Source organism: Etheostoma spectabile, chromosome 4 (assembly GCF_008692095.1).
Source record: "Etheostoma spectabile isolate EspeVRDwgs_2016 chromosome 4, UIUC_Espe_1.0, whole genome shotgun sequence".
In the NCBI taxonomy this organism is placed as follows: Eukaryota; Metazoa; Chordata; class Actinopteri; order Perciformes; family Percidae; genus Etheostoma; species Etheostoma spectabile.
The window spans coordinates 35,771,594-35,797,968 of record NC_045736.1 but is presented as its reverse complement, the minus strand read 5'-3'; the positions used below and the strand labels follow the sequence as shown (position 1 = coordinate 35,797,968).

Genomic DNA, 26,375 nt, shown 5'->3' with positions numbered 1-26,375 from the left:
AGAAACACCCAGTCAAATGAGAAAAATCTTCAGTGTTACATCATCATCCCAGTAAATGTTAAAGTTAATGGGGGAGTATGTCAGTGAAGCAGTGGTGTCCCAGTTAAGTGATCAGCATGTTGTTCCAAGGGTTGTACCAATGTTTCTAGCAAATCATTTTAATATTTCTTTTAATGAGTGATTATAGGAAACATTTCATGTGAATATTCATTATTCTGCATGTGACTATAAACCATTTCATAAGAATTGCATTGAGACAATACATGTTGGGTCCAATATGCATATTAATCCAGTAAACAACTTGAATAAATGGCCAGTCATTTTGCAACACAGTATCTTTTTCCTCATAACATATCAATGCAGCAAACACTGCAACAGCAAATAAACCTAGATCCATTTATAATGCTTATTGTAAAAACCAAGAAATTGACCTGATAAGAAACTCTGAACTAGATCACCCTTAAGTGAAAGTTATGAGTCATGAAATTAATGAATTATTTTGTGTTGGCGTCAAGCATTCAAGTCATTTGGGTGTTTAATACTTATCTTACTGTGACAGGAAATGTTAGATCCAGTGAATACCTAACAGCAGATCAAATGATATCTGATCCATGTCTGGTTATATCAATCATATCTTGCAAAAACTTAATGTGCTATTTATAGAAACATTACTCTAAGTTTACTACATACCCTTCAAATGTTGCATTTCTTGGCTGCTGATCAGATAGATTAACAGTTAAAAATATTTCATGCTTTGACTACACACATCTGTTCTGCAAAACACCCACTTCCTCATCTGCATGTTTTTCATTGTTTCAAGTTTGGGGTTTTTTGAAGTGACATTCCCTCCCCCCCTGGTAAAATGCAAGCAAGGTTACTTATATAGAATCTTATCATACACAGAGGTCAGTCAAAGTGCTTAAAAGGCACAATGAGTGTTATACAATTAGAAAAATGAAAGTACAGACACCTTTTTATAAAGATGTATAGAAGAAGGAAGTGAAAGTACCATTAATTAAAAGCTGTGGAAAGGAGAACAGTCTTTAGTTTTAATAATTTAGACCACACTTGGATTTAACTCCGGGCACCACTATCCCGGCTTGTTCTTACAATATATCTATATAAAACATAACTGAAATACATTTTGGACCAATAAGTAGGGCCCTAAGTTTAACCAGAAGCCAGTGCTGGGAACTGAAGAAATATTTTCTTTTTTCTGGGATTTTGTTAGTAGTCTAATGGAAGGATTTTGAATAAACTGTAATTGTCTAATGGTCTTCTTGGGAAGGGCAGTACATAGTGTATTGCAGCAGTCTACCCTATAAGAAATAAAAGTGTGGCGTTGGACACAAAGTTTCTAATTTTCTATGTTTTTAAAATGCCAGATTAATGATTTCATTACAGCTGCAATGTGGCCACTGATATTTAAATCTTAATTGATGTTTAAATCATGGTTCTTGACATGGGTTTGATATAGTTTCTCAGTCCTCTAGGATCAAGTGAAGTACTTCCGTTTTTTATTGCAGAAGATAACTATTTTTTTCTCATTTGGTTTAATTGAAGAAATTGTTTTTGCATCCAATTCTTGACTTTTTTTGGGAGACATTGCAAGTCTAAAGGACCATAATCATTTGGTAAAAGCATCACATAGAGCGGGGTGTCATCTGCATAGCTTTGATAAGCAACCCAATAAACTTGGAGAATCTCACCACAATGAAGCATGTAAAAGTTGAATGGGAGGGGCCCAAGAATTGCTCTTTGTGGGACTCCCACTCCCGCTCTCATGGCGGTTCTTTCAGATTTCAGATTCACCAATTAGGAAGTATTTTCTTATGTTTTGATTTTATTAATAATTTCAAAGACACTGATCATGATCAAAGCTTTTTAACTGGAATGTAGTTGATGCCCATCAGTGGGAAAACGTCCAAGAATGCCTACAATAAATAAAATGTGTAGAAATTACACGGTAAATTATTTTGTATTTAGCCAAATTCTCAGAACAGTTTACCATATCATGTACATGTTCCTGAGTCAATATGTTCCATCCTTATTTGAGAAAGAAACCACAGAAAGGGAAGTTTGGGGTCCCCTACTGGAACTGCTGCCCCCGCAACCCGACACCGGATAAGCGGATGAAGATGGATGGATGGACCACAGAAAAGAAAAAAACGCCCCATGCCATATTTAGAAAATATTGCCGGCAAGAGATATTTACATGAAGGGAGGAGTTGAGAAAATGAACACAGGAAACCACAAACAACAACCCACCTGTGTTAGTAAGAGGGGATAAGGGGTAAGGAAATAGACATGTAATAGATATAGCTATACAGATATTTGACAGTATATTTTTATAATATTTGTGCCTAAATAATTTACAAAATAATTGTAAATTAGACTGTTTATGTGATACATTCTGCCATATCTTATTCTAAAAATGCATTGATTTACAGAACTGACTGCCAATTTCCATTCTCATTAACATATTGCAACATTTCATGTTCAATTCAGTGACACAAAGTAAACTGTAAGGTAACACATTGCCTAGTAAAGAAGGTAGAACTTCACTTCACAAGTTCTTTTTGTTGTGATTGAGTCTTAGTTTATGCTAAAATCTACATTGTGATCAGCAGCTCTGTGGTTTTCTTTTTTCTAATGTCTTGTGGTTTTGTTTTGCACATTGATGCATGTTCAGCCACAGGACTAAAATGCAAAGCAGACATGATCTGCTATGTTACATGGACAGTTGTGTGTTCTGCCTGCCTCATATTTGGATCTTCTCTTGGCAAAACAGGACGTTGGCACTGTTGAATGCAAACAGACTTGCTGTATATACATATTTTAGAGTGTCTGGTGATGTGGGGGAAGATATGTCATTATGTTTTTCATCAATCTCTGAACCGTAATTAACGACCACAGTTGTGGGAGTTCCAATGTAGCTGCTGAATATCAGGACCATGGAAATATGGGCCAAGAATTTTAACTGGTAACTAAAGCATTTTATACATGTTTCTGTAGTGGCTCACTTGAATTTAACATCTGACCAATAATACATTTTTCAACTTGTTGTAACAAGTAGCAGCACAGAAATTAAGGTGTATGTGTGTGTGTGTGTGTGTGTGTGTGTGTGTGTGTGCCCCTGCATTTGTGTGTGTTCATGTCTTCAACTTACTTTTTTATCAGTGTCTCTCAGAACATTTCCTGGTGTAGCCTGGTTTACAATTCAGTGACTCACCGCTACAGCGGATATGCTTTGTCTAACCGACACTGATACCGCTATCTTGACAAGTGTGAAGGGCTCAGTCATTCAGAAAGTTAATGCGAATTTCCCTTGACTCATGGTCACTATTAAAACTGGGACCTGAAAGTACTCAAAGAGTACGAGCATAAAGGTTTCACAGTGTCCGGATGTCAGGAAATACACTTTTACTTTTATTCCTCTGACCTCTGCTGGCTCAGACACAATTAGGACATTGTCTAATACAATATCCATTTCTCTGACCTTTTGTTTTGCACCTCTGCAGTCATTTTTACCAAAAAACTAAAGATATTCCTTCAGAAAGCAGGCATTTCACATTCCAACATCAGCACTTATCCTTGTATTTGTGTGCTTTGAAAAAACATTCAAAGAAGAAACCAAGCAAAGCACAATGATTATAGTTCAGACTTGTTTTAATGAGCAGGTTTTCAGACACAAAAAAAGAAAGAAAAGAAAGAATTTGCGGATGGAAAATGTGAAATAGGATAATGAGAAAAGGATAGGTCATTGTGATGGAATATGAAAGTACTGTCCAAATGCCTCTGTACTGTCCTAAAAAAATAAAAACGTGCAGTAAAGTTGGATTTGAGTTACTATAAATTTAATGGCAATGGGTTGTCATTCTTTCCACTGTAATGCTTAATGCAGGAAATCTTTTCTTATTGTCAACAGATCCCAAGAAAAGACCAATAGCAACATTGGATGATTCTACCCCTCAGTACTTTGTACATCATTCTGGGGCTCTCAGTCTCAAGCCAATAGTTTCACACATGGAAACACTGCTGCCCATGTTTTGGTTTGATGTTACATGGTCTGGATGAGCACAAATAGAGACCTTTGGAAAGAACAAAGCACGCCAGTAAGTCTTATCTGTTAGCTAGGCCTACGTACCTTTCAGGAACAGTTTCAGTTCACCGTCGGTCCAACAAATAAATCCCTGCTCTTACTTTTTTTTATTGCTGTTCTTTCTCCCGAGTATTTTCTGTAATTTCAGCCTATACATCCATGATTTGAACCATTGAAAAACAGCTTCTTCCGCTCAGCAGTCAGCCTTACCCGCCCCCCCCCCCCATCCCTAGTCACTATGCTTTGAATAAACCCTCATGTTTGTGTATGCACCATTCACCAAGGCAAATTATACTTAAGTGTAACTTGTTGTGACAATAAACTCCTATGTGATTCTGATTTTCAACCGTGGAATAACATTAGACAATCTGCTTCCTGTCTACACTGGCACACACAATGGTCATGTGATATGCGTTGTGAGACGTGTTAATTTTCACAGAGATTAGTTTGGCTACTGGAGCTAAAGCTCTTGTGTGGACAGAGATTAAAAAGCCTCTTAAAAATGAAAACGTAGTTTTACAAGAAGAAGCCAGGAGCATCGACATGGAAGCTAAGCTGTGGAAGGAAACCTAAAAGGTACTCCTGCCTGCTTCTCCAAATTGGGGGCGTGCCAACCGGCATATCACGGAAAATACATGCATCCGGCGGAATCTCCTGACCATCTATACCACTGGAGCAATCCAGATCCAGGATGTGGAACTTCAAGGATATGGACTAGTAATACACTGACTATGGATAAGTACCTCATGCAGCCCCACTTAAAAATATCCAAACTATTGCCTTAAAATGATTGCAGAGTTAAACCTAGTAAAGTCATTGACTTGGGGATAAAAGCGTGTCTTTCTACGACATACTTGCTCTTCATTTGGTGTACTACCATAAATACCTCTGTGAATGGGGAGCAGAGGTTAATGGTGATTCTCTTTAGTTTTGTTTTACTGTTTTGCTAGAAGCAGCTGCTCCAGCTCTTGGTGTGTTTTAGTCATTATGTGTTTCAGAATGAGCAGAGAGTCGATGGGCCGAGTCAGAAAGTGACTGTGTGTCGGAGGACTGAGTTTAATCATTGACAACGTTTGTCTGAGTTAGAACTGGAAAAACTTTATTCTGAAAGTCATGGTGGTCTCTGTCAAAGCTGTTACACAGCCAGTATGTCCCACTTAATCTGTCAACCAATCAGAATCATCTCAGAGTGTGGGCATGGTGACTGATTGGTCGGCCAATATTTCAAATTCAAACAGTGCTGGTTGACAAAGTTAAACTCTTTTAAAAGAACAATTAAGAGCAATTTTAAATGTTACATGCTACAATACATGAGAGCAATGAAGAAAATGAGATGTTAGCATTATGTTAGTTACAATCTTTTCAATTCCACCAGTTCTTGCTGAACTGCAATGTTTTAACTTGATTGCAATTAGCCCAAAATAAAACAGAAAATAGAGAGAAAAGCAGTTCAAAAAAATACAGTCATTTTGGGTAAATCATGGAGGCGCCAAAGGATTCTGGATTTCCAGCATTCATTCATCTCATGCACATTCATGGGGAGGTTGGTAATGTTGAAAAGTGCTAGCCAGATTTGAAAGTAGCAGCTCCGTCTAACCCCTCCCCCTGCCCTCGGGGGGCGAGCAGGGCAAACCGCAGATAGGGCCAAAATTTCAATCATCAAAACTACTTTATGTCCTATTCAACCGCGGCCACTTTTGCTGAGTTTTCTCCTTTACTCTCCAGTGGCTGTGCAGTAACTTCTTTCCATGCAGGCCGTAAACACAGTGATTGGGGGGGCGTTTTTACAGGACTAAAGCAGCTACAGGTGACAGATCTTTCTTGCTTCTTTTTAAGAGCCCATAAGTTATTTATTGCTGTCGGAGCGTAAAGTGGAGAAAGTTACCAACCCTGTCTTTAACTTCAGTTCATACATGTTATTTCAAGTAAGAATGGTGGTTAAAGCTAGTTGCTGTTCCAGTAGCTTCTGTAACTCAAAAGGTCATTTTCACGGACAGCAGACACTTTCAATTCAATTCAATTCAATTTTATTTATAGTAATAATTCATAACAAGAGTTATCTCAAGACACTTACAGATAGAGTAGGTCTAGACCACACTCCAGAATTTACAAGGACCACACAGTTCTAGCAGTTTCCTCCAGAGCAAGCAACAGTGCGACAGGTGGAGGGAAAAACTTCCTTTTAGGCAGAAACCTCGGACAGACCCAGGTCTTGGTAGGCGGTGTCTGACGGGCCGGTTGGGGTTAGTGGAAATAACAAAAATAGAAAAAATGTAGTTTGTAGCAGTTCTTTGTAGTAGTTCATGGCATAGCAGGGACATGTGCGGCATTACAAGGCACAGCCGGACGTAGAGGATGTAGCTGGCACGCAGAGTGTAGCAGAGGAACCTGGCACCGCAGAACGTGTAGCGGGACCATGGCGACAGCTGCTACCATGACTTTGACTTGTTGTAGTAGGAAAAGCCATTAAGGGTCCCAGTGTGCCACCATGCACATTATGCAATAACTCAGAAAGTAGCTCACCCAAATGTGATGCAGTTGTATTTAATTGTATCAATCACACCTATGCTTTTTCTGAAATGACAAGCCAAAATGTTTGCTGGGAAAAAGGTCTATTGGTGCAGGGCCTTATAGGACAGCTCTCTCACTATTGGTGTGTGTGTGTGTGTGTGACTGACTGAGACATACTGGATATTGCAAAGCAATGTGCCCATGAAAGCACTATATAAGTGCAGTCCATTACTTCTTTCATCCGCCAATGCTTCCATTATTTCGTCATCTTTCCAACTTTAGAGCTGTAGTCTCTGCTGTCTGAGGGAAACCCTTTATACCCTACTCATACCTCGTCATGTCTTTAAAGCCGATGACATTTAAAAACTAAAACACAGCTTTAGGCTTATGGGAAATTTTGTTTGTTAAACTAAAAACAAAAGAAAAAATATCAGAAAAAATGAATACATTTTAAATATCTCATCCTATCTTGATATGATTGTAGTATATTTTAATTCCAAGTGTCAATTTGAACTTTTAAGTGAGGTTTTCTTGCTTATGAAACAGAACCTGTAATGTGTATTTCCCCTTGCGCTGTATTATTTCAGGTCGGGGCAAAAATCCTGATGGGAAACATAGCACATCACAACATGAGACAGGTTGAGACAAAGTGGACACACCAGAAAATACATTACTGCTCTTGCATACAAAGTCAAATGGATCAGGAACAACATACCCACAAACAGCTATATATAGTATATAATCATTCACTCAAGCAAACCAGTGTACACAGATGAACTAACTTTCTATTGTTGAAGTACACTGTGATTTACGTATGCTTCTGCATCACTTCCGTTTAAAGTAGGTATGCAGAACAGTAGTGATGATCATGATTTCTGCTCTGATTGTGAACTGGTTTAAGTGAACAGACGACTGTGTAAATAGTAGACCCCCCCGCCCTTGCCCGCAGCCCACGCCTCCTGTCAACACCGTCAGCAGATAGGCGATACCAGAGATAGGCAATACCAGAGATAAGCCTTGTCCTGACAGGAACGCTCTCTAACGTCTCGGTTGCCTCACTGTTTAGATGCAAAAAAGAAAAGAAAAAAGCATAATAGAGACCTCAGGTTGATCTCCATTCACATGCAAATTCCATTCAAATATTGATCCAGTGAATTTGAATACCAACCTTCTTGCGTAAATCCCAGAAATTCTAGTGTATGTTTTATTTTTTTCTGGCAGCCACTGGACGTATTTTGACATCACTCAGGGGTTACTGTAAGGACCCAGATTAGGTTTCACGCAGGGTTTTTATCAGAGGATAAAGAGGGTGTGAGGTGACGGTCGGTGTGGAGGTTTAAAAGGTAGTTTCACCACTTGACAATACACTTGTAAGTCAAACAGAGAGAGCAAAAACTCATTTAGCCTTTTATTTTTAAGAATTTTGAAAGCAACTATTTACCATCAACGTATTTCTGTAGTATTTATCAGCTACACTCTTATACTCTTATACTTATTTATTTGTCTTGCTGAACATAAATTCTGTGATTTGCCAACATCTTGTGTTGTTTTGACAACCATACATTAAAACATGGTTTGGGTTTTTAAACTCTCATAAATCAGTTTCTTTGAATTTTTAAAAATTTGCCTTATGCAGTGTTTTCACTGAGAGCTTCAAAACATCAAAGCATTGTTAACCGTTATTAAAGCCACTATATTTCTGTATTATAACAATGTATCGAATGACATTGCAAATCGCTCATTGTGATGAACTGACAGAGAATCATCACCTCTATTTGCAATTTATTGTGAACACTTTTGCTCTCACTGCTCTAATGGTCGCATTTTCAGCCGCAGCAGGCAGCTGTTTTTAGTAATAATAATAAAAAAAGATTTAAATTCCCACAGTACACTGCTCAACTGCAAACAGCAGGCATACACAATTCAAGACTAGCTGGTGTGCATTCCGGAGCATTTAGCAGCTAAAAAGTCAGATATTTCCTGCAGGAGTTGGTGGAGACCAAAAACAGAGCTAAAAGCGAGGGCATTGGACTTAAATCCACCAGGTGGACACAAACAAAACTTCAAATAAGTGACACTGTAATGTTGGTTTGGGACTGCTGGATGTGTAAATTAGCAACTCTTTGCTAACAAGGTAAAAGGGTGATGATATGTCAGCGTTATTAAGTCTAAGTACAGAGTATGCTTGTGATGCATACTTTTAATAAATTCTTCAAATTGAAGACAACATGTTTTTCACGGTGCCAACTTTTCACAGAATGTAAACATTTTTCTTTATTTTATCTGCATTGTAAAGAATGAAGAGGACACAAAACAATGTTTTTTTTGTTGGATATGATTAAAGCGTTTCATATATTTATTAGAAGCCCATCATATCTTATGACAATCTTGCATTTTGCAAATTAAATATGTATCTGCCAAGTCACTTAAGCAGCTGTTGAGTCAAGGATTTCGTGAGCTCGTGAATAGTGATGAGCTCAGGCAGCATGACATCAGACTGACCAGCTGTTGTGATTGGCCTGATTTCTCCTCTTATTTTTTTTCAGGGGCTAGAGCTGACAGAGGAGGTAGCAGTTCATAACACACACACACACACACACACACACCACACACACACACCCCCACACACACACACACACACACACACACACACACACACACACACACACACACATGGATGAGCCTAACAGATTTAAAAAATTGCAAGTCAAAACAGTTTTGTGTGGCAGGGCATCTTTAAAAAAGGAAACTTTTCAGGATGCTATCCAGGTGTGAACGCAGAAGGGGCTTTGAAAAAACTAAAAGATCTTTGTGGAATTCACGTCAATCTTTCAAGTTTCTCCACAAACATTAAATGTCTCATGGCATAATAATTTCACTTTATGAGGGTTTTTAACATTAGCATGAGTTCCCCCAGCCTGCCTGTGGTCCGTCAGTGGGTAGAAATGGTGATAGGTGTAAACCGAGCCCTGGGTATCCTGCTCTGCCTTTGAGAAAATGAAAGCTCAGATGGGCTGATCTAAGGTCTAAGGTCTATTTAAAAGAGACTTCAGATACAGTATTAGGGGACCACTAAGGTCTATATAAAAGATACTTCAGATACAGTATTAGGGGACCACTAAGGTCTATATAAAAGAGACTTCAGATACAGTATTAGGGGACCTAATGACTAACCGAGGCCTACATAAAAGCACCCAAAGAGCACCATGTCATGGGACCTTTAAACACACGGAAGTTGTTCTAGAAAGTCTTGATTAATGTGTTTTCTGCAGTTCTGTTTTTAAGCTTCCTCAGAATGTCTCAAGCTGAACCTCCAGTGTTCAGAGTGGGCTGTCTTCTGCTGGGTCACACCCTGATGGAAGTTTACAGGAATGCAAATCTTATTCAAATGTTCCTTTCAAGAATGTGAGATCAGTTATCTCTAGTCTGTCATTAACTGTAATCAACAATAACTGGAAGCGTTTGAAAAAAAGAACAGAAAACATTTGGAGGCGAAAAGGTTACTTTAGTGGAAAGTTTTACACTTTAGTCCAGTTGTTTTTCACTTTTGATCACTTTTCAGAAAACCCCTTCAGCTGCGCAGCTGAAGTTGGGATTGCCAGACATTTAAAGTGTTGACAGGAAGGTTTCACTCAGAGAATGAAGTGGGTGTGAGGTGACGGTCTGTGTGGAGGTTTAAAAGGTAGTTTCATCACATGATGCACTCACTTGTAACTCAAATAGAGAGAACACAAACTCATTGAGCCTTTTATTTTATGATTTTTGAAAGCACCTTGTTAGCATCAATGTATTTTCTTCAGTATGTATCAGCTACACTCTTACTTTGCAAGCCATAATGAATTCACTATTTACTATAAAACAACAATCCCTTAAAAAGCTTTAATTAATCCTTAATTTACCCCTGAAACTACAATATGATGGAAATCCTTGCAGGCCGATATTAGGCATTTCCCGAATTATCTGTATCAGCATTTATAATGGCAGATAAAAAAGAAAAAAAAATCCTAGTGACAAATGGTTCTGATAAATTAATATTTAATAAATAAAATAAAAACAGACGGTCAACCGTGTTACAAGTGTTGGCATTGTATAGTCTGTCCACCAGAAGGCGCTCTACAACAGTTTTTGTTCAAAGGACTTTATGTTTCATATCTTAAGTTTATACTGATGTACGTTTTGTTTGTCAAAACTTTAAAAAAACTTTAAAAATCATGTTCTGTTGATCGTTGCTTGTTTCCCGTCTGGCTTCTCCTCTCGGTCCCCCTCCCACGGCACCCTGCTTCAGCCTGTCTCCGTCTCCACTCCCAGCTCCAGTGTCTTCCCCTTGGTTCCTCGCTCCTGGCTCTCCCACGCTCCCCCGAGTATCCTCACCCTCGAGACTCCCCAAGCTTCCCCGTCTGCGTCCCTGTCCCTGGCGTCTACCTTCCCCACTTCCCCTCTCTTCTCAGCTCAAATAAATACTTTCGTTTTTTGTGAGCCTTGCGTTTGAGTCTTTCTGTTCTTAGCGTAACATTTTGCTGTTCCTCTTTCTGTTGTGACAATAAAACAACAAATAACTATATATACTACAAATAACAAATGTTAGGGAAATCTGTTTATGTTTTGTTGCGCATTTCTGGATTTAAATATATATATATATATATATATATATATATATATATATATATATATATATATATATATATTCCAGAGGTTCCAGGAGTTAACAGGATGACATTTACCTCAACACAAAATTGACAGAACAACCAAATGACTGAGACATCTTATATTATATACCATTATCATTATCCATCTAATAACTGTACCCATGGTTTTCCCCTAACCACACAGTTGCCATGTTTAGATAATGTGGAAAGAAAGATTTTTGGCGCTGGATGTGAACAAATGTTGTCATCGGGTGGCTCAGTGCTGCAGCGGTCCCCTGGCAATCGGAGGGTTGGGAGGTCGATCCCTTGTCAAAGTGTCCTTGGGAAAATCACTGAGCCCGGAGTTGCCACCGGAGCGTACATGCGTGTGAATGTTTATCTGACGAACAGGTGGCGCCTTGGCCATAGTGTATGAATGGTGAATGGTTCATGTGCTATGTAAAAGCGCTTTGAGTAGTTGTTAAGACTAGGAAAGCACTATATAAAAAAAGGCCATATTGAACATTTGTTTTTTTTAAAGAATCGGCCAATAGCAGCATTCTTGTCTACAGCCATACTCGTGTTCATAAACCAAAGTATTGAACAGTCTGGCCTTCTCCTGGCAAAAGATAAAATGTCAGGTGATCACCAAAGTTAGGAGGAGTCATGGTGGCAATAAATGTATGTACCAACTTTGATGGCGTTTAATCCATGATTTGTTGCAGTATTTTGCATTTGGACCAAGTGGTAGACCGACAACAACATTACCATTCCCATGAAACCTGACTTCTACTTCCAAATGTACAAAGTGTTAAGCTGTGGCTGCAGACGGGCTGCCTGTGATCCAGACGGAAACTGAGTGTTCTGACACCCAGCCAGGCGGAGGTTATGTAAGACCACACACTCCTTCTAGGAATACATACCGCACATTTGTCTGTGTCCTCACCACTGAGTGCTACTACTACTAATAACTTTCCAGGGAACATGAGTGTGTGTGTATTTTGGGCAGCCTCTGATTTCACTGTTAAAAGAAATGATTGGTGATGCAACAGGTGAAGTTCTGTCGCTCCTGCTAACTTTTCGAAAACCTAGCCTGATCCACTAAGACCAAGAAAGTGGATCACATCACTCCAGTTCAGATGTCTTTACACTATCTTCCCATCCCTCAAATGATTGATTTCACAACACTACTGTTGGTTTATAAAGCACTGATTTCTGATCTACTGCTACTTTACAAACCCCCCAGACCTCTCAGGCGGTCCAGGACACGTCTGTTTTCTGTCCCAAGAGTCAGAACTAAACAGGGAAAAGCAGCGTTCAGTTTTTATGCTCCACATATCTGGAACAAACTCCCAGAAACCTGCAGGTCCGTTTCAATACCACTTCTTTTAAGTCAAAGCTAAAGACTTTTCTGTTGATGATGAATCAAGTATCTGTTTATTTCTTACACTGCAGTGTCACTTTTATTCCAACACATTCTAACTCCCATCTCGTAAAATACGGACGTTTGGTCAGGTGCCTTGGTTGTTGTTATTGACGTTGTTATAACACGCACTTGGTCGGGACTATTGGCTTCCCTTTTGACGCTGTCAGGTTAAGGAAAAGATTGTGTGGGCTTATGGTTCCATGGCTCTTGGGAATAACGGGCCAGTTAAAGAAGGAAGCGGCTTCCCTAATACGCGGCACACGACCCCCGCTCTCCTGGGTGAAAGTCCTGTGTTTGACTCATCCACCCCCCCGACCAACCTCCCTAAGAGGAATTTCCCTCTGACATACCACTCGCTAAACCACGTCTAGATGCTGCTCTCCTTAGTACGTTCTAAACACACGCCGAAGGGCAACTTTTTTGTTGCATCAGACGCTGACAGCCACTGTCCAAACGTCCGTATTTTACGAGTTCAGAGTGAGAACAGGTTGTTTATTCCTACATTTCAGGCCTGTCTCATTTAATTTTAGCGGTCTCTCAACAAGCTGTTGCCTGTCGAGTTGCATTTTGGGTAATGTAGAAACAAGGTTTTGAGAAAGATGAGTGTGAAGAACAAAGAAAACAAAACACCAGAAATCTCCCTGTCTCTGCAGCATTGATTTAGATCCGTTTATAATTTTTTTTCAGTGTCCATCATAAGTCTGATGTTTATAGAAGTGCGGTGCTAAATCCTCTTTAAACACCTGACTCAGAAGCTCAAATTCCCTTAAACTAACATAAAAAAGTCAAGCATCAATGTGATAACATCTGTTTTTCACTGACAGAACAAGCTGCAATGCATGACATCCATCTGGTGTTGGAGTTCCAACACGTTGAATCCTACCAGATTTTTTTTGTTCCGTTTTTTTGCCTGGGGAGCTGATGTGGTGACTGATCAGCGGCTGCTTCAGGCGACAGCGCAAAGAGCTGCTCTGTGTTACCTGCACAAATTAAAGTGTCGTGGACATACCTTTCGGTTCCTGATGTCAAACGACTTCCGCAGTAATAAATACTGATCTAATCATAAATGTCATAAAACCATTATCTTCCAATCACAATCGTCTCGCTGAGCTCCGGGCGCAGCGAAGGCGGCTCTGCGAAATAGTCTCGGGAAGGAACTTGTTTTGGTTGAACAATTGCATCGCTAAAAGAAAAGAAAAAAACGCCACGTACAATATTAAATGAAGTTAAATGTTCACACAATGAAGGAACGCGAGCTATTTGAATTAGCTGACACATGGTTAACGTCATTTGCTCTAATCACTGTGTGTACGTCATCCACAGCAATCCCATAAGTCCCAAAATGTCACAGTTATAGTGGCAATACCCTAAACATATTCTTTATAAACCTTCAAAATCTTAACCCGAAATAATAAAGCAGACATGCCGTGGTGCAGGCTCCAAATGTTCTAACTGGGATTGTACAATAAATTGAATCTATTTATATTTACAGAATATGTTGGCTGTGTACCTGCTGATAGTTTGAGTGTTGGTGTGTGCCTGGGAGTGGAATGTAAACATTTTTTAGTTTTTTTATTTAGTTTTATTGTTTTGTTTTTTACTTGTGTATTGCTTGAGATCCTCCCTTGGTGCAATGGAATTCTGTTGTATTCTTTAATAATGACAATAAAAGGAATCCGAATCTTCCATACTTGACATTTTCAGGGTTTAGCTCGCTGGTTTGAGAACGGCAACACACAGACAGCGGAAGGCAAGGGACATCTGGCGATGTCAGGCAATTATCCTGGAAATGCATCTTCTGGCTGTAGACTCTTTGATATTGTTTTTGTAAAACAAAAACACCACCTGAGTGTGAATGAGGACACAAAAAGGTTGGTGTCAGGAAATAAAGGACCAAAAGGTCAATTTAGTTAATTTCTACTGGGAAATACAACAAAGTTCTCGGACCGAAATTTTCATTGTTTTTAAGTCTGGAAGTTATCTCGGTGACAAGCATTTTTTTCTATTATCTTGATTATGATGAAGTGAACACCAGGAATGTGCCTTTAGGCGTATTTGATTGACAGTAAGCACTGCTGAGCCAGGTTCTGGTTTATCTGTGGTTTCTGTTTATATTTCTGCAGCCTGACTGATTTTCTTTAACAGTTAAGCACGTTTCAGAAAGTTTGAGCTCTTTATCATGACACCAGCGATAACTCTTTGTGTATTAATGTTGGAGGATGCTTCGTTTTTACACAGACATACGCATCAGGAAGTCATTACGCTGGTGGCAACAAAACACACATTACACAAGCCTCACACTAAACAAACAGAGGTGACAGAGGTTTCAAAAACCCATAATGCAACACTATTACTGTCATGCATCATCAAGGCCAAAATCTGTTCCTTTCAAAGTGAACATTCAAACATAATTTAACTGTATCGACCATTAAACTTAACTGGCATGTGACGTCACCAGGTTGTTACGTGTCTGGTCAACGTTTGGCATCATTTCTTAGGATAGACTGTATGAATTGTTGTGCATCCGTTTTCGTATGATATCACATGAAGCAGTTGATGTGAATGTGTTGATTTAGGACCGCAGAGTCCCAGGCTGAAAACTGAAAAAAATGGAGCGAGAGTGCACTTATTATGAGTTGCTTTGAACGAGGAGGATCTTCTAAATGAATGTAAAGTCATTCACTTCTTACCCTATTTTCCACCAGGCGCGTCTGCGCTGCATTACGGAGGGCCCGTGGTCTCGCCGCCATTCAAGTCAACGCCTGATATTCCACCACCCCAGAAACAGGCATGAGGTCTCTTCAGTCCCTTCAGGATTCCGCTGACTTTTTTTGAGATTGTTGCAGCCCAAAATGCCGGATGTTGCGGGAGCTTTTGTAAAAAATTGCAATAGAAGTTGCGATGTTTTTTGTTGTTGCAATGAAGTTGCGGGAGGCAGAAAGTTGCAAAAAAAAGTTGTGATTTTTTTGTATAGTTCTTTAAAAATAAAAAGGAAACTTTTTGGGGGAGAATAAAACTACTGTAGACTGAGTTTTCCTAGTAACCTTACCAAAAAGGCTCAGGACGCTGCAAATGTTGGTATAATATGAAAATGACTAGTGGATTTAAGACTAAAAATAATAATATTGTTGAATGAATCAATCGGGGTCTTTCTAACTTTGACGTTAACTGACAACAATCAGAATATTGCCTTGATTTTGGCTATAATAAAATGATTACTGAGGTGCAACCGAGGATGAACCTGGACGTTTTTTAGGTCGTCTTCAAGTCTACTGTGACGGATTATCTTGATCTGTGCACGTTGTTTTAAATACACGATTACTCCTGTCTCTACCAGGACTAAAATGAGAGAGAGAAACCTGGGTTGTTGACCCTGACTTCAAAAGCACAGCTGTTATCCAGAGTGACGTCTACCGTGGTCAGAACCGTGATGTAGAAAACAAACAAACCCAAAGTAAAGACTGAGACTTTTAACCTGAGCACTGTTCACCAGAGCAGACCACATAATCCGCCGTGTTTTCACACACACACACACACACACACACACACACACACACTGTTGTACAGGTTTGAACCTGCAACCTCTCACTTACGAGTTAGTGTGAGCGGCAGCATCACTGACGCACACACGCAAGCACACACGCACGCACACACACGCGCACCTACAAGCATTTTCCTGAGAGGTTTCAGTGTGATCAGCAGTCTGTCTGTAGCGTGTGTATGTGTGTGTAACCATCCATTTAACAGGCCATTTCCATAGAACGGATGTATTTACATACATGGCCTCTGTAAAACAAACACACACACTCTGTCACACAGCAGTTAGCCTGCAGGCTGACAGGGATGATGTAGTCCGTGTTTGAGCTTCACACACACGTTTTAAACACTCTCTTGGGGAGCTCCTTTTGCTTTTACATTCACTTTGTTTTAGCGTCAAAATGACAAAGAGCAGAGGGGGTCTACTTCCTGCAGGATGAACTGTTTGAATTATTGTGCAACCACTTTCATCTGTCTTCATCAGAGTAGCGGCCTCCCTGTCCTTATTGTGGATGTGAAATGCCTCAATTAACCCCAACTGTGCCGGTCAAAGGTCACCAAACACAGGCATGGAATTTTCAAACATTTGGAAGGTGATCCATAAATGTTAGTGCGCACACAAAAGCAGCATTTTTACAAGTATAAAGGTAACATTTACGTTTGAAAATAGTTTTGGCTCCAAAAAACAACAACTTCCATTTAATTCAATTCAATTCAATTCAATTTTATTTATAGTATCAAATCACAACAAGAGTTATCTCAAGACACTTTACAGATAGAGCAGGTCTAGACCACATTCCAGAATCCACAAGGACCCAAAAGTTCCAGTAGTTTCCTCCAGAGCAAGCAACAGTGCGACTTTTTAGTCCTCACAGTGTTATGTGACAGGTGATAATAACAATAATAATAATAATCTTTATTGTCCACAAATGTAGAAATTGGCCTTTGGCTTCACAGTTGGGTTAAAACACAGAGTAGTAAAAGAAAATACAATACATACAATAAATAGCACAACAGGCAGAGTACAGAAAACACTAGTAGAACATGGTTCCAGTGTGAATGGAGAATACTGTTGACACCTTTGATTTTGAATTTGTTTCCCAGTCCAAAAAAGAGTAGGTGACCCTCAATTAGGATTGAACCAAAACATTGCGATTGGCTCTAAATATTGAGTTAGTCTGTATTTCGTTGGGCCCTCTGCAGTCTGCTCAGTTGTCAGATTGAATCAGATTGAAAGGTTTAACCTGGGATTGTGAATGGGATTTGTCAGTTTATACAGTTCAGCTACTTGCCCCTGATCCAGTTCCAACAGTGCTAACCCTTGACTAACCTTCTATTTCTTTTGTGAAGTTTGAAGAACAGCTATGCTAAAGCAACATGTTGCTGTTACCAGGGGTGGACTGGGACAAAAAATCAGGCCCTGGCAATTTCGTCCCTCATCGGCCTAATTTCAAGAAAGGACTATTTGCTTCATAATAGCATAAACCAGGCTCACGTGAGATTATGGCACCAGCAGCATGAGGTGCACTTACAGGTTTTTATAATTACATAATACACACACTGAAGCAGTTCATAACGCCTTCACATAAACTACCATGGCACCATCTTAGAATAGAATGGACATGCTTGCATATTTAAAACTTTAACTGTAATATTATTACATACTTAAACACCCAAAACACAAAAGTACAAAGACCTAGCGGACCGGACTCAAGCTTTTATTTTGAAAAGTAGAAGCCCAAAGGCACCAGACGTGAGGCTCCAGGCTGGAGTTGTACAGTCTTGCAGAATTTTGTCAACCTGGTGTGATACGCCAGTATTCTCTTCTTGCATCGGCCCGTCTGGCCAGAACTGCCAGACTGCCAGTCGGCCTGTGCCTGTTACTCCCAGCTTGCTTCAGGCTTCAATAGACACTAAAACAGGAACCTGTTCCCAGGTACAGGTTAACCTTTACGTGCTGGTTTCTTCTCTCACGGCGGTGCATCTTTTGTTTAATTGTTGCTCAGTCTGGTACGTTGTACAGTGTTTTCCAGGTACAAGACAAACCCTTTATACAAAATAACTTCGATTTGTAAAGAAGACAAAAAATCAAAGACCTTTGAAAAGCATAAAGCAGTCCTCTTAAACATCTGACTGAACCCAGTCAAGCTTTTGTGGCGGGAGATTCCAAACCTTTGAACGGCGGTGCATCTTGTTATGCATATTCATATCATGTGATTTTAGAGGACAAGGAATGAAATAACATCATAAAACTATAAATCAGTTTTGGCTCCGGCTTTTTATGACATTCTTAAAAAAAAAAGAAAAAAAGGTTAGTGTTGTAAAGCTCTCTTGATGTCTCTTCATTTTCCTTTTGACAGCGTCATTCAACACTTCCTTCAGCTGTGAGAAAACAGATCTAAACATGCAGAGCCGTCGCAGAGGGGCGGGGGGCGGAGGGGGGGAGGGCACGAGGCCCTGCTTACACCGTGATGCACGTGCAAGAATCACTGTCAACCGGACTGCCGTTGAAGCTGAAGCTGGACTCACTGGTGACGGTGGCAGAGAGGAGGACATTGGACAAACTGCTGGACATTATATGACAAGCCAGTCCTCCCACCTGCACACGTCATCAGCACCAAGGAGCCGGTTCAGTGGAAGGCTGCTCCTTCCCAGTGCCGGACCAACAGACTCAAGGACTCCTTTGTCCCTCATGCCATCATGACTCTACAAACTCCTCACTAGGGGAGGAGGAAAATAGGGCAGAGAGGACAATACATATACATACACATACATACTACATACATACATACATACATACATCACACACACACACCACACACACCACCACACACACACACACACACACACATACTAAATGCACACCTGACTTAATTTCACACCTGGTCAATTATTATAATCATTTTTAACATGGACTAAACACTGACACTATAATAATTTATGGTCTTTTCTTTTTTATTTGACAATGTTCTTATAGTGTTATAATTTTTATTGGTATTTTGTTGATTTGTTGTCTTTATACGTCTTTTTATCTATTTTTTATTTCTTTGTTCTTGCTAAAACTGCTGCTGGAACTTTCATTGTCCTGGCGGAGTCATCCCAAAGGATCAATAAAGAGAAGTCTAAGTCTAAGTCTAAGTCTAAGTTATTCATACAGCTATATAGTCATATCACTGTGTGGGTGTGTGTGTTCTTGTGCGCCCTGCTGTGTATGCATGTGTTAAATGTGGACGTGCGCCCGCTGTCCATGTTGCTGAAATACGTGCCAAAATAGATTGGCTGCAAACATGGAATGCATAATGACATTCAGGTGACCATTCAAGACCACTTCTGTCTCTGTCACACTATATAACTAAAAGCATGTGGACAGGAATGTCCTCATGGTACTTGCCAGGGTTTCGTCCTCCACCACACGCCATACCACACCAGGAGTGTCTCAGAAGCTGAGCGTCTTGCTGCCTGAGTGCAGATCATATTGTCTCTACAAGTACTTTACAGAACAATCCCGTTTTTATTAGGGGTGGGAACCACCAGATGCCTCCCGATACGATATCATCACGATACTTATGCCACAATACGACATATTGCAATGTATAACCTTTTTTCAAACTTCAAATTTTTCCCAATTTCAAATGATGTCACCTAAAGGCAACTTTTTCATCATCTGTTTTATCTAAAAAGATACATTTCTCTGTTTGTCTCTCTGTTTCTCTGTTGTTTTATTGCTACAAAATGGGATTGTCAAGCAGACAAACTGACCACAACATATGTAATGCACCCCACAGAGAAATAGGGGCGATTCTGGGGCTGGTTCTCGTGGTTTGAACTCAGCACTTTAGTTCCAATGACAAGAAACCTTTTTGTTACAGCTTACAGTGATACTTTAAACAACAGTGTTTTTCTAACTTAGTGGCAACTGTTTGGGAAATAACATTTCCTGTTTGAATAAGACAGATCCAGAGATTGTGTTTGAAGAAATGTGTTTCCCAGTTTGATGTGGAAGAACTTAACTGGCCTGAATAGAGCCTTGACTTCAACTCTTTCCAACAGATTTGCGCTGTTGTGGTGCTGTCGACTGCTGGTGTGTAGCATAGACAGTTAAAGGAATGGACCAACAGATCCTGTTGCTCTGGACGGAGAGCAGTGAAGGATATTAGAAGCACTTTTGAGCTCGACAACGTAGATGTGACGTGAGCAACCTGTCTGAAAGTTGTAAATCTTCTGGTATCTGTGCCAAGAGAAATCTCAATCATTCCCAATCAGCAGAGACGGAGAGTGTAGGTATATGTAAGGAAATAACATAGGCACAGGCTAATTATTGCTAACTAACATGCTGGTTAACGTCAGTGACTAAACAGCTAATGTAAGTCCAAACTATCTGGGAGCTCACCCTGTACTATACCATAAAGTGAGCTACAAAAGTTGAACATTGTTGTGTTTCTTTAGAAATAAACAATGGACAAATACAGTCTTTAACCCATTCAGATGTAAAGTTATTCACTGTCAGAGACGTAAAAATGAATGGCGGTCAATGGAATGCTAACGGTTTCCAACAGATTTGGGTAAAGCCAGACCAACGTCTGGATAACCCAACGTCAGTGTTAGACCTCCCTAATACTCAAATAGCTGAATGGGAACATCTGCGGGAAAACCTGAAACCAGAAGAGTGGAGGTTGATACAGCAGCATATTGATGTCCATCACATATGGCTGGAATGTTCAGGTGTCCCCTTACTTTTGGCCATATGTTGCCATGTTGCATCTCATTCCCCTCTGTACTCTACACACACACACACCCACACACACACACACACAACACCCACAACCAACACACACACACACCACACACACCACACACAAACACACACACACGCACGCACGCAGTGAAATCCCACAGGGATGTACTTAACAACTAAAACAGGAAGTTGCTCACATCCCCCCACACATTCCACATCACACACACACACACATACACACACACTGGAAAGAACGAGGGTGGGAGGAACAGTTGAGAGAGGGAAAAAAGGAAACACCAAACCAGCCGTGTACCGCTCACCGCACAGGAATGAATGGAATACCATTTGTGTCACTGAATGCTTGCTCTTTATTGGCTGAGAGGAATCCCGTGGTCAACAGGAAATGCCGTGATTGGTTGGAGGAGAACTTCATGGCCGTTTGAATTGGATGAGGTTCAAGCTGCTGTGTAATTTAATATCAGAGTGACTAACAGGCTTCTCCTCTTCTGTTGGCAGCGATAAAAAACTTACGGGAAGGAGGTTACACCGGATATGGATTTTCTTTTTTTTATTCAATTATTCGAGGCAAAATGGGCTGACGGCAGACTGAGTCATCAGATATTGTCAAGATGAATCACAATGTCAAACCACAAGACAAGGAAAGTTCATGACCAGGTCGAACAGGGTGACAGAAGGATGGCAGGAAAGAAAAATAAAAGCATGGGAAAAGTTATCAAACATTCTTTGGCTCAGTCAGTGTCATGGGTTTTTGAAAACATTGATAGAGAGGTCAAATAATGAATAAATTCACTTTTCTTTATGAACTTTCTAACAAATATGATGAGATGAGTGAAAGCAGAAGAAAAGTGAAAAAAAGATACATATAAGGAGATGAAGTAAGAAGGGAAGAGTAATAAAAACAGGACAGCCAGAGGGATAAAGAAAGAAGGGAAACAGAAGGGGATAAAGGACGTATAAAGAAACTAGGAAATGAAAAAGAACTCCTAAAAAGGATAAGGAGAGAGTTACAAAAGGATGAAAAAAAGAAGAACAAGTAAAAGTGAAGGGGAAAAAAGTGTGTAAGTAGGAAAGGAAAGGAATGAAGGAAGTAAGCAAAGAGAAGAAAACATCTAATAACAATTAATGGATGTCAAGGAGAAAGGAAGAGAAGAGGAAATGGGAAAGGAAACATGACTAAATTAAAAAGCGAAAACAAGTTGAGGCAAGAGAATAGATAGTGAGGAGAATTAAGGGAGAAGACAGCATGCTTGAAAAAAGATTTAAAAAAAAATGTAGAAAGAAACAAAGGAAATGAAAAGGACTTAGAAACAGGATAAGGAAGGATTTAAAAGGGTTGAAGAAAAAGAACAAGGAGCAGAAGTGGGCTCGAAGAAAGGAGAAAAAAAGTAAAGGAAAGAAATACAGTACATACTGTATGTCTACAGAATACAGATCTGAGGTATTTACTAGTAAAGTTTTTGAAAAAAAAAAAAAAACAGTAAGTAAAAAGTATGATGATGTAAAATAATACATTACTCTGACTTGGAGTAAGTTAACAGAAGTAGCTGGATAAACTTGATATTGAACTATAGTTGCCGGGACATATTGAGTGTATGGACTGCAGGACATCATTATGGCTTCTTTACCATGCTTGCATGTTCCCTTTTTTTCATTTTTTATTTACGAATTACCCGTTTTTACACACAATGGCCCTCATTTATGAATCGTGAGTACGACTTAAAACAGGTGTAGGACGGGCGTACGCTCGGCATTTATCAATTTGAACGTGAGCGTAGGCTGCATCTGGTCTGAACTCGTGTCCGCAAGTTTTCAGTCAGTGTGGACTTGCGGTGCAGCACATAATTAAGTTTAATTAAGTTTAACAGGACAATGGCAGAGCTGGCTCTTTCAGAAGACCTCTAAGAGCTGAGCAACAGTGCACACGTAGCCTACACACATGAGCCACACGGTGGAGGGGGGGGAGGGGGACTACACATGCCAGAAAAAGTCTGCGACATTGGGGGTGGAGGACATGCACTTTCCCTCACAGCTGTTGCCTGGCTCTGACTCATGAAAAAAACAAGTGTAAAATTAAAACAAAAAACACTACATAAACTTTGCTACCGTGTGTTTATTTAAATATAGGTGCACCTACATGTAGGTATATATATATAAGCCTGTTTATTACTATTAGGAGTAGGCTATACATACTGTATGTCAATGATATCTGTGTTAAATAAACTTCAGCTGGAGTCTGATTTAATACGGCGACACTGTTGACCACATCTGTGATCTCTTTCCATTCTCCATTCTTCCTACAGCCTAGTACCAGTTTTAGGTTGCCAAATAGGACATGTTAATGCAAATTAAACTGAGATGTCAGGGTTTCATCTCCACCTCTGAAAAGTGCCGCTTCTTAGCCGGATTACATCTTACCATGTCATAAGTAGTAGGGGCAAGGCCTCAAAACCGAAAATATACTGGGGCGTAATATTTAAATTACGATTGTTTCCAGCCGCTGCATTTATCAATGTACAACCATTTGCTCTGACTGGTGTGATAAGAACGTTTCGTGAATCCCACGTGAAGAGGATTTCTGCGCTCATATCTGAGCTGGTTTCTACGTTAGGTTGATAAATGAGGGCCAATATGCTGTTGTCCTGTTATGCAGACCGAAGCGGTCTGAACTTGCCCTTCTTAGATCCACTCAAACCAGCTGATGGCGCCCCCTGCGACAACACCCTGGTATTCTTACCCTAACTCTAACTAATCCCCACTCTCCATGCCTAAACCTAACTACGTCCCCCATTCTAGCAGATCCCTTTAAGGTTGACCATCTCCAGAGGCTGGCTTTACAACGCAAGGGATGTCAAATATAACACCAGCAAATAGAGAAGTCAGTCACTAAAAATGCCATCCAGCTACAGAAAAGCCTGTAAGTCGGAAGTTAGACGAAAGTACAAAGAATTGTTACCATGGAGACGAAACAACCGTCTCGTCGCAATGCAAATTTCAACTTGTCCTGTCCTGAAATCTTTGGTCTGAACTGAGCTCTTTTGCTTTGAGAGACGTGAACAGTTCTGAGCTGCATCATTACTGCTGCTGCACCTTCTGGCCTCATGTGTTAACTCCCAAAACACACACAAATGCACGCGCACATGCACACACACATGCACGCACGGACGCACACAGCAGGTCATGACCCCATCACAACGGTCATTGAGGGTCAGCGAGGATCACAAGGGAATGAGCTTTTAAAACAAAGACATTCACACTCTGAGCAATTTACGAGAGAAAAAAGAGAGAGAGAGAGGAAGTGAAGGAGTGGGGGGGGTGGGGGGGGGTAAGGTGGAGGGTGGGAGTGTGGCCTTGACCAACTGCCACTTTAATTGCTTGAAAGCCATGATGTCTCTCTCTCATGGGTGGGCCAAATTCTCTGGGCGGGAAAAGAAAAAAAGGGGAGGTAACCTTTCCCCTTATGACCTCATAAGGAGCACGATTCCGGATGGGCCCATCTAAGCTTTAATTTTCTCAAAGACAGAGCAGGATACTCAGGGCTTGGTTTACACCTATCACCATTTCTAGCCACCGGGGCTAGCGGAACGCATAATAATGTAAAAAAACTCATAAACTGACATTTTTATGTCATGGGAGATTTAAGGAAAGAGAACTAATCAACGTGACATGCACAAAAACCCTAGTGGGCCTGCAATGAAAAGCCACCCCGCCTCACTTTGCGGTGGCCAATCATGTAAAGGCTGATCAGACTTTTCAGTGTGAGAGTCCTGTACAGGGAACAGGAAACAGGAAACATCGCTGTATCGTTGCCACAAGAAGGTTTCAAAACACCAAAACACAAGCTCTGAACAGCCCAGGAGTTTGTATAACAGCTGAATAGTGCCTTTTCTTTCTCTCTTCCTCCGTGAAATGAAGCTGCCTTCGTGGCCGGAAATGCCAGGATCTATAAACGATCTGACGTAAAACAGTATATGTGAAATACATTTTGTGATACACTGGGGGGTTAAAGAACGTCACACAATGGGCCGTTTCATTGACAACCCCACCGCCAAACAACCCCAGGGTAAATCGCTGGATCGCTGTTGTCCTGTCTGAACGTTGCCTTGACCAACCGATCCTGTCTGGACGGAGACCAGTGAAGGATATTAGAAGCACTTTTCTGGTGATGGCTGAGCGTTGCTGCGCAGCCTCCAAGGCAAGTCAAGGCAGGCAAGGCAGCTTTATTTGTAGAGCACATTTCAGCTACAGGGCAATTCAAAGTGCTTTACACAAAAACAGTTAAAAAACAGTTAAATAAAATCAGATAAAACACAAGAACAAGCAGTTAAAAAATAAAAACAGATAAAACATTAAAATAAAAGTTACAGTGCAGTATAAGAAATTACACATTAAAGAAATGAACAGCCATTTAAAAAAAGGCAACATCAAAAAGAAAGGTCTTCAGCCTTGATTTAAAAGAACTGAGAGAAGCAGCGGATCTGCAGGTTTCTGGGAGTTTGTTCCAGATATGAGGAGCATAGAAACTGAAAGCTGCTTCACCCTGTTTAGTTCTGAGTCTGGGGACAGAGAGTAGACCTGTCCCAGATGACCTGAGAGATCTGGGTGGGTCATAGTGTAGTAGAAGATCAGAAATGTGTTTTGGCCCTAAACCGTTCAGTGACTTATAAACCAGTAAACGTATTTTGAAATCAATCGTTTGAGTCACAGGAAGCCAGTGTAAAGACTTCAGAACTGGAGTGATGTGATTCACTCTCTTGGTCTTAGTGAGCACTCGAGCAGCAGCGTTCTGAATCAGCTGCAGCTGTCTGATTGATTTTTTAGGGAGACCTGTAAAGACCCCGTTACAGTAGTCAAGTCTACTGAAGATGAAAGCATGGACCAGTTTTTCCAAGTCCTGTTGAGACATAAGTCCTTTAACCCTTTGTATATTCTTAAGGTGATAAAAGGCTGACTTTGTAATTGTCTTAATGTGGCTGTTAAAATCCAGGTCAGAGTCCATGACTACACCAAGATTTCTGGCTTTGTCTGTTGATTTTAAAATTGTTGTTTGAAGCTGAGCGCAGAGTTTTAATCGTTCCTCTTTTGCTCAAAAAACAACCACCTCAGTTTTTCTTTCATTTAATTTCAGAAAGTTCTGGCACATCCAGCCGTTAATTTGTTCAATGCACTTAGTCAGTTTTTGTATTGGACTATAGTCCCCTGGCGATAAGGTTATGTAAATTTGTGTGTCGTCCGCATAACTATGGTAACTTACTTTGTTGTTTTCCATAATCTGAGCCAGTGGAAGCATGTAGATGTTAAACAGAAGAGGCCCATGAACCGAGCCTCGAGTAACTCTGCACATCATATTTGTATACTCCTATGCATAATTACCTATTGACACAAAGTAGTCCCTTTTCTTTAAGTAGGATTCAAACCAGT

General features: G+C 40.3%; 1 long non-coding RNA gene across 1 annotated transcript; it reads right to left on the bottom strand.

The window, feature by feature from the left end:
- Window positions 1–4,821: 4,821 nt before the first annotated feature.
- On the bottom strand, window positions 4,822–22,164 carry LOC116687957 (uncharacterized). The gene is made up of 3 exons (XR_004331667.1): window positions 22,151–22,164; window positions 21,762–21,764; window positions 4,822–4,882 (listed from the first exon to the last, which is right to left on the bottom strand). It is a non-coding gene; the product is annotated as an uncharacterized LOC116687957 (long non-coding RNA).
- Between the last annotated feature and the right edge of the window lie 4,211 nt (window positions 22,165–26,375).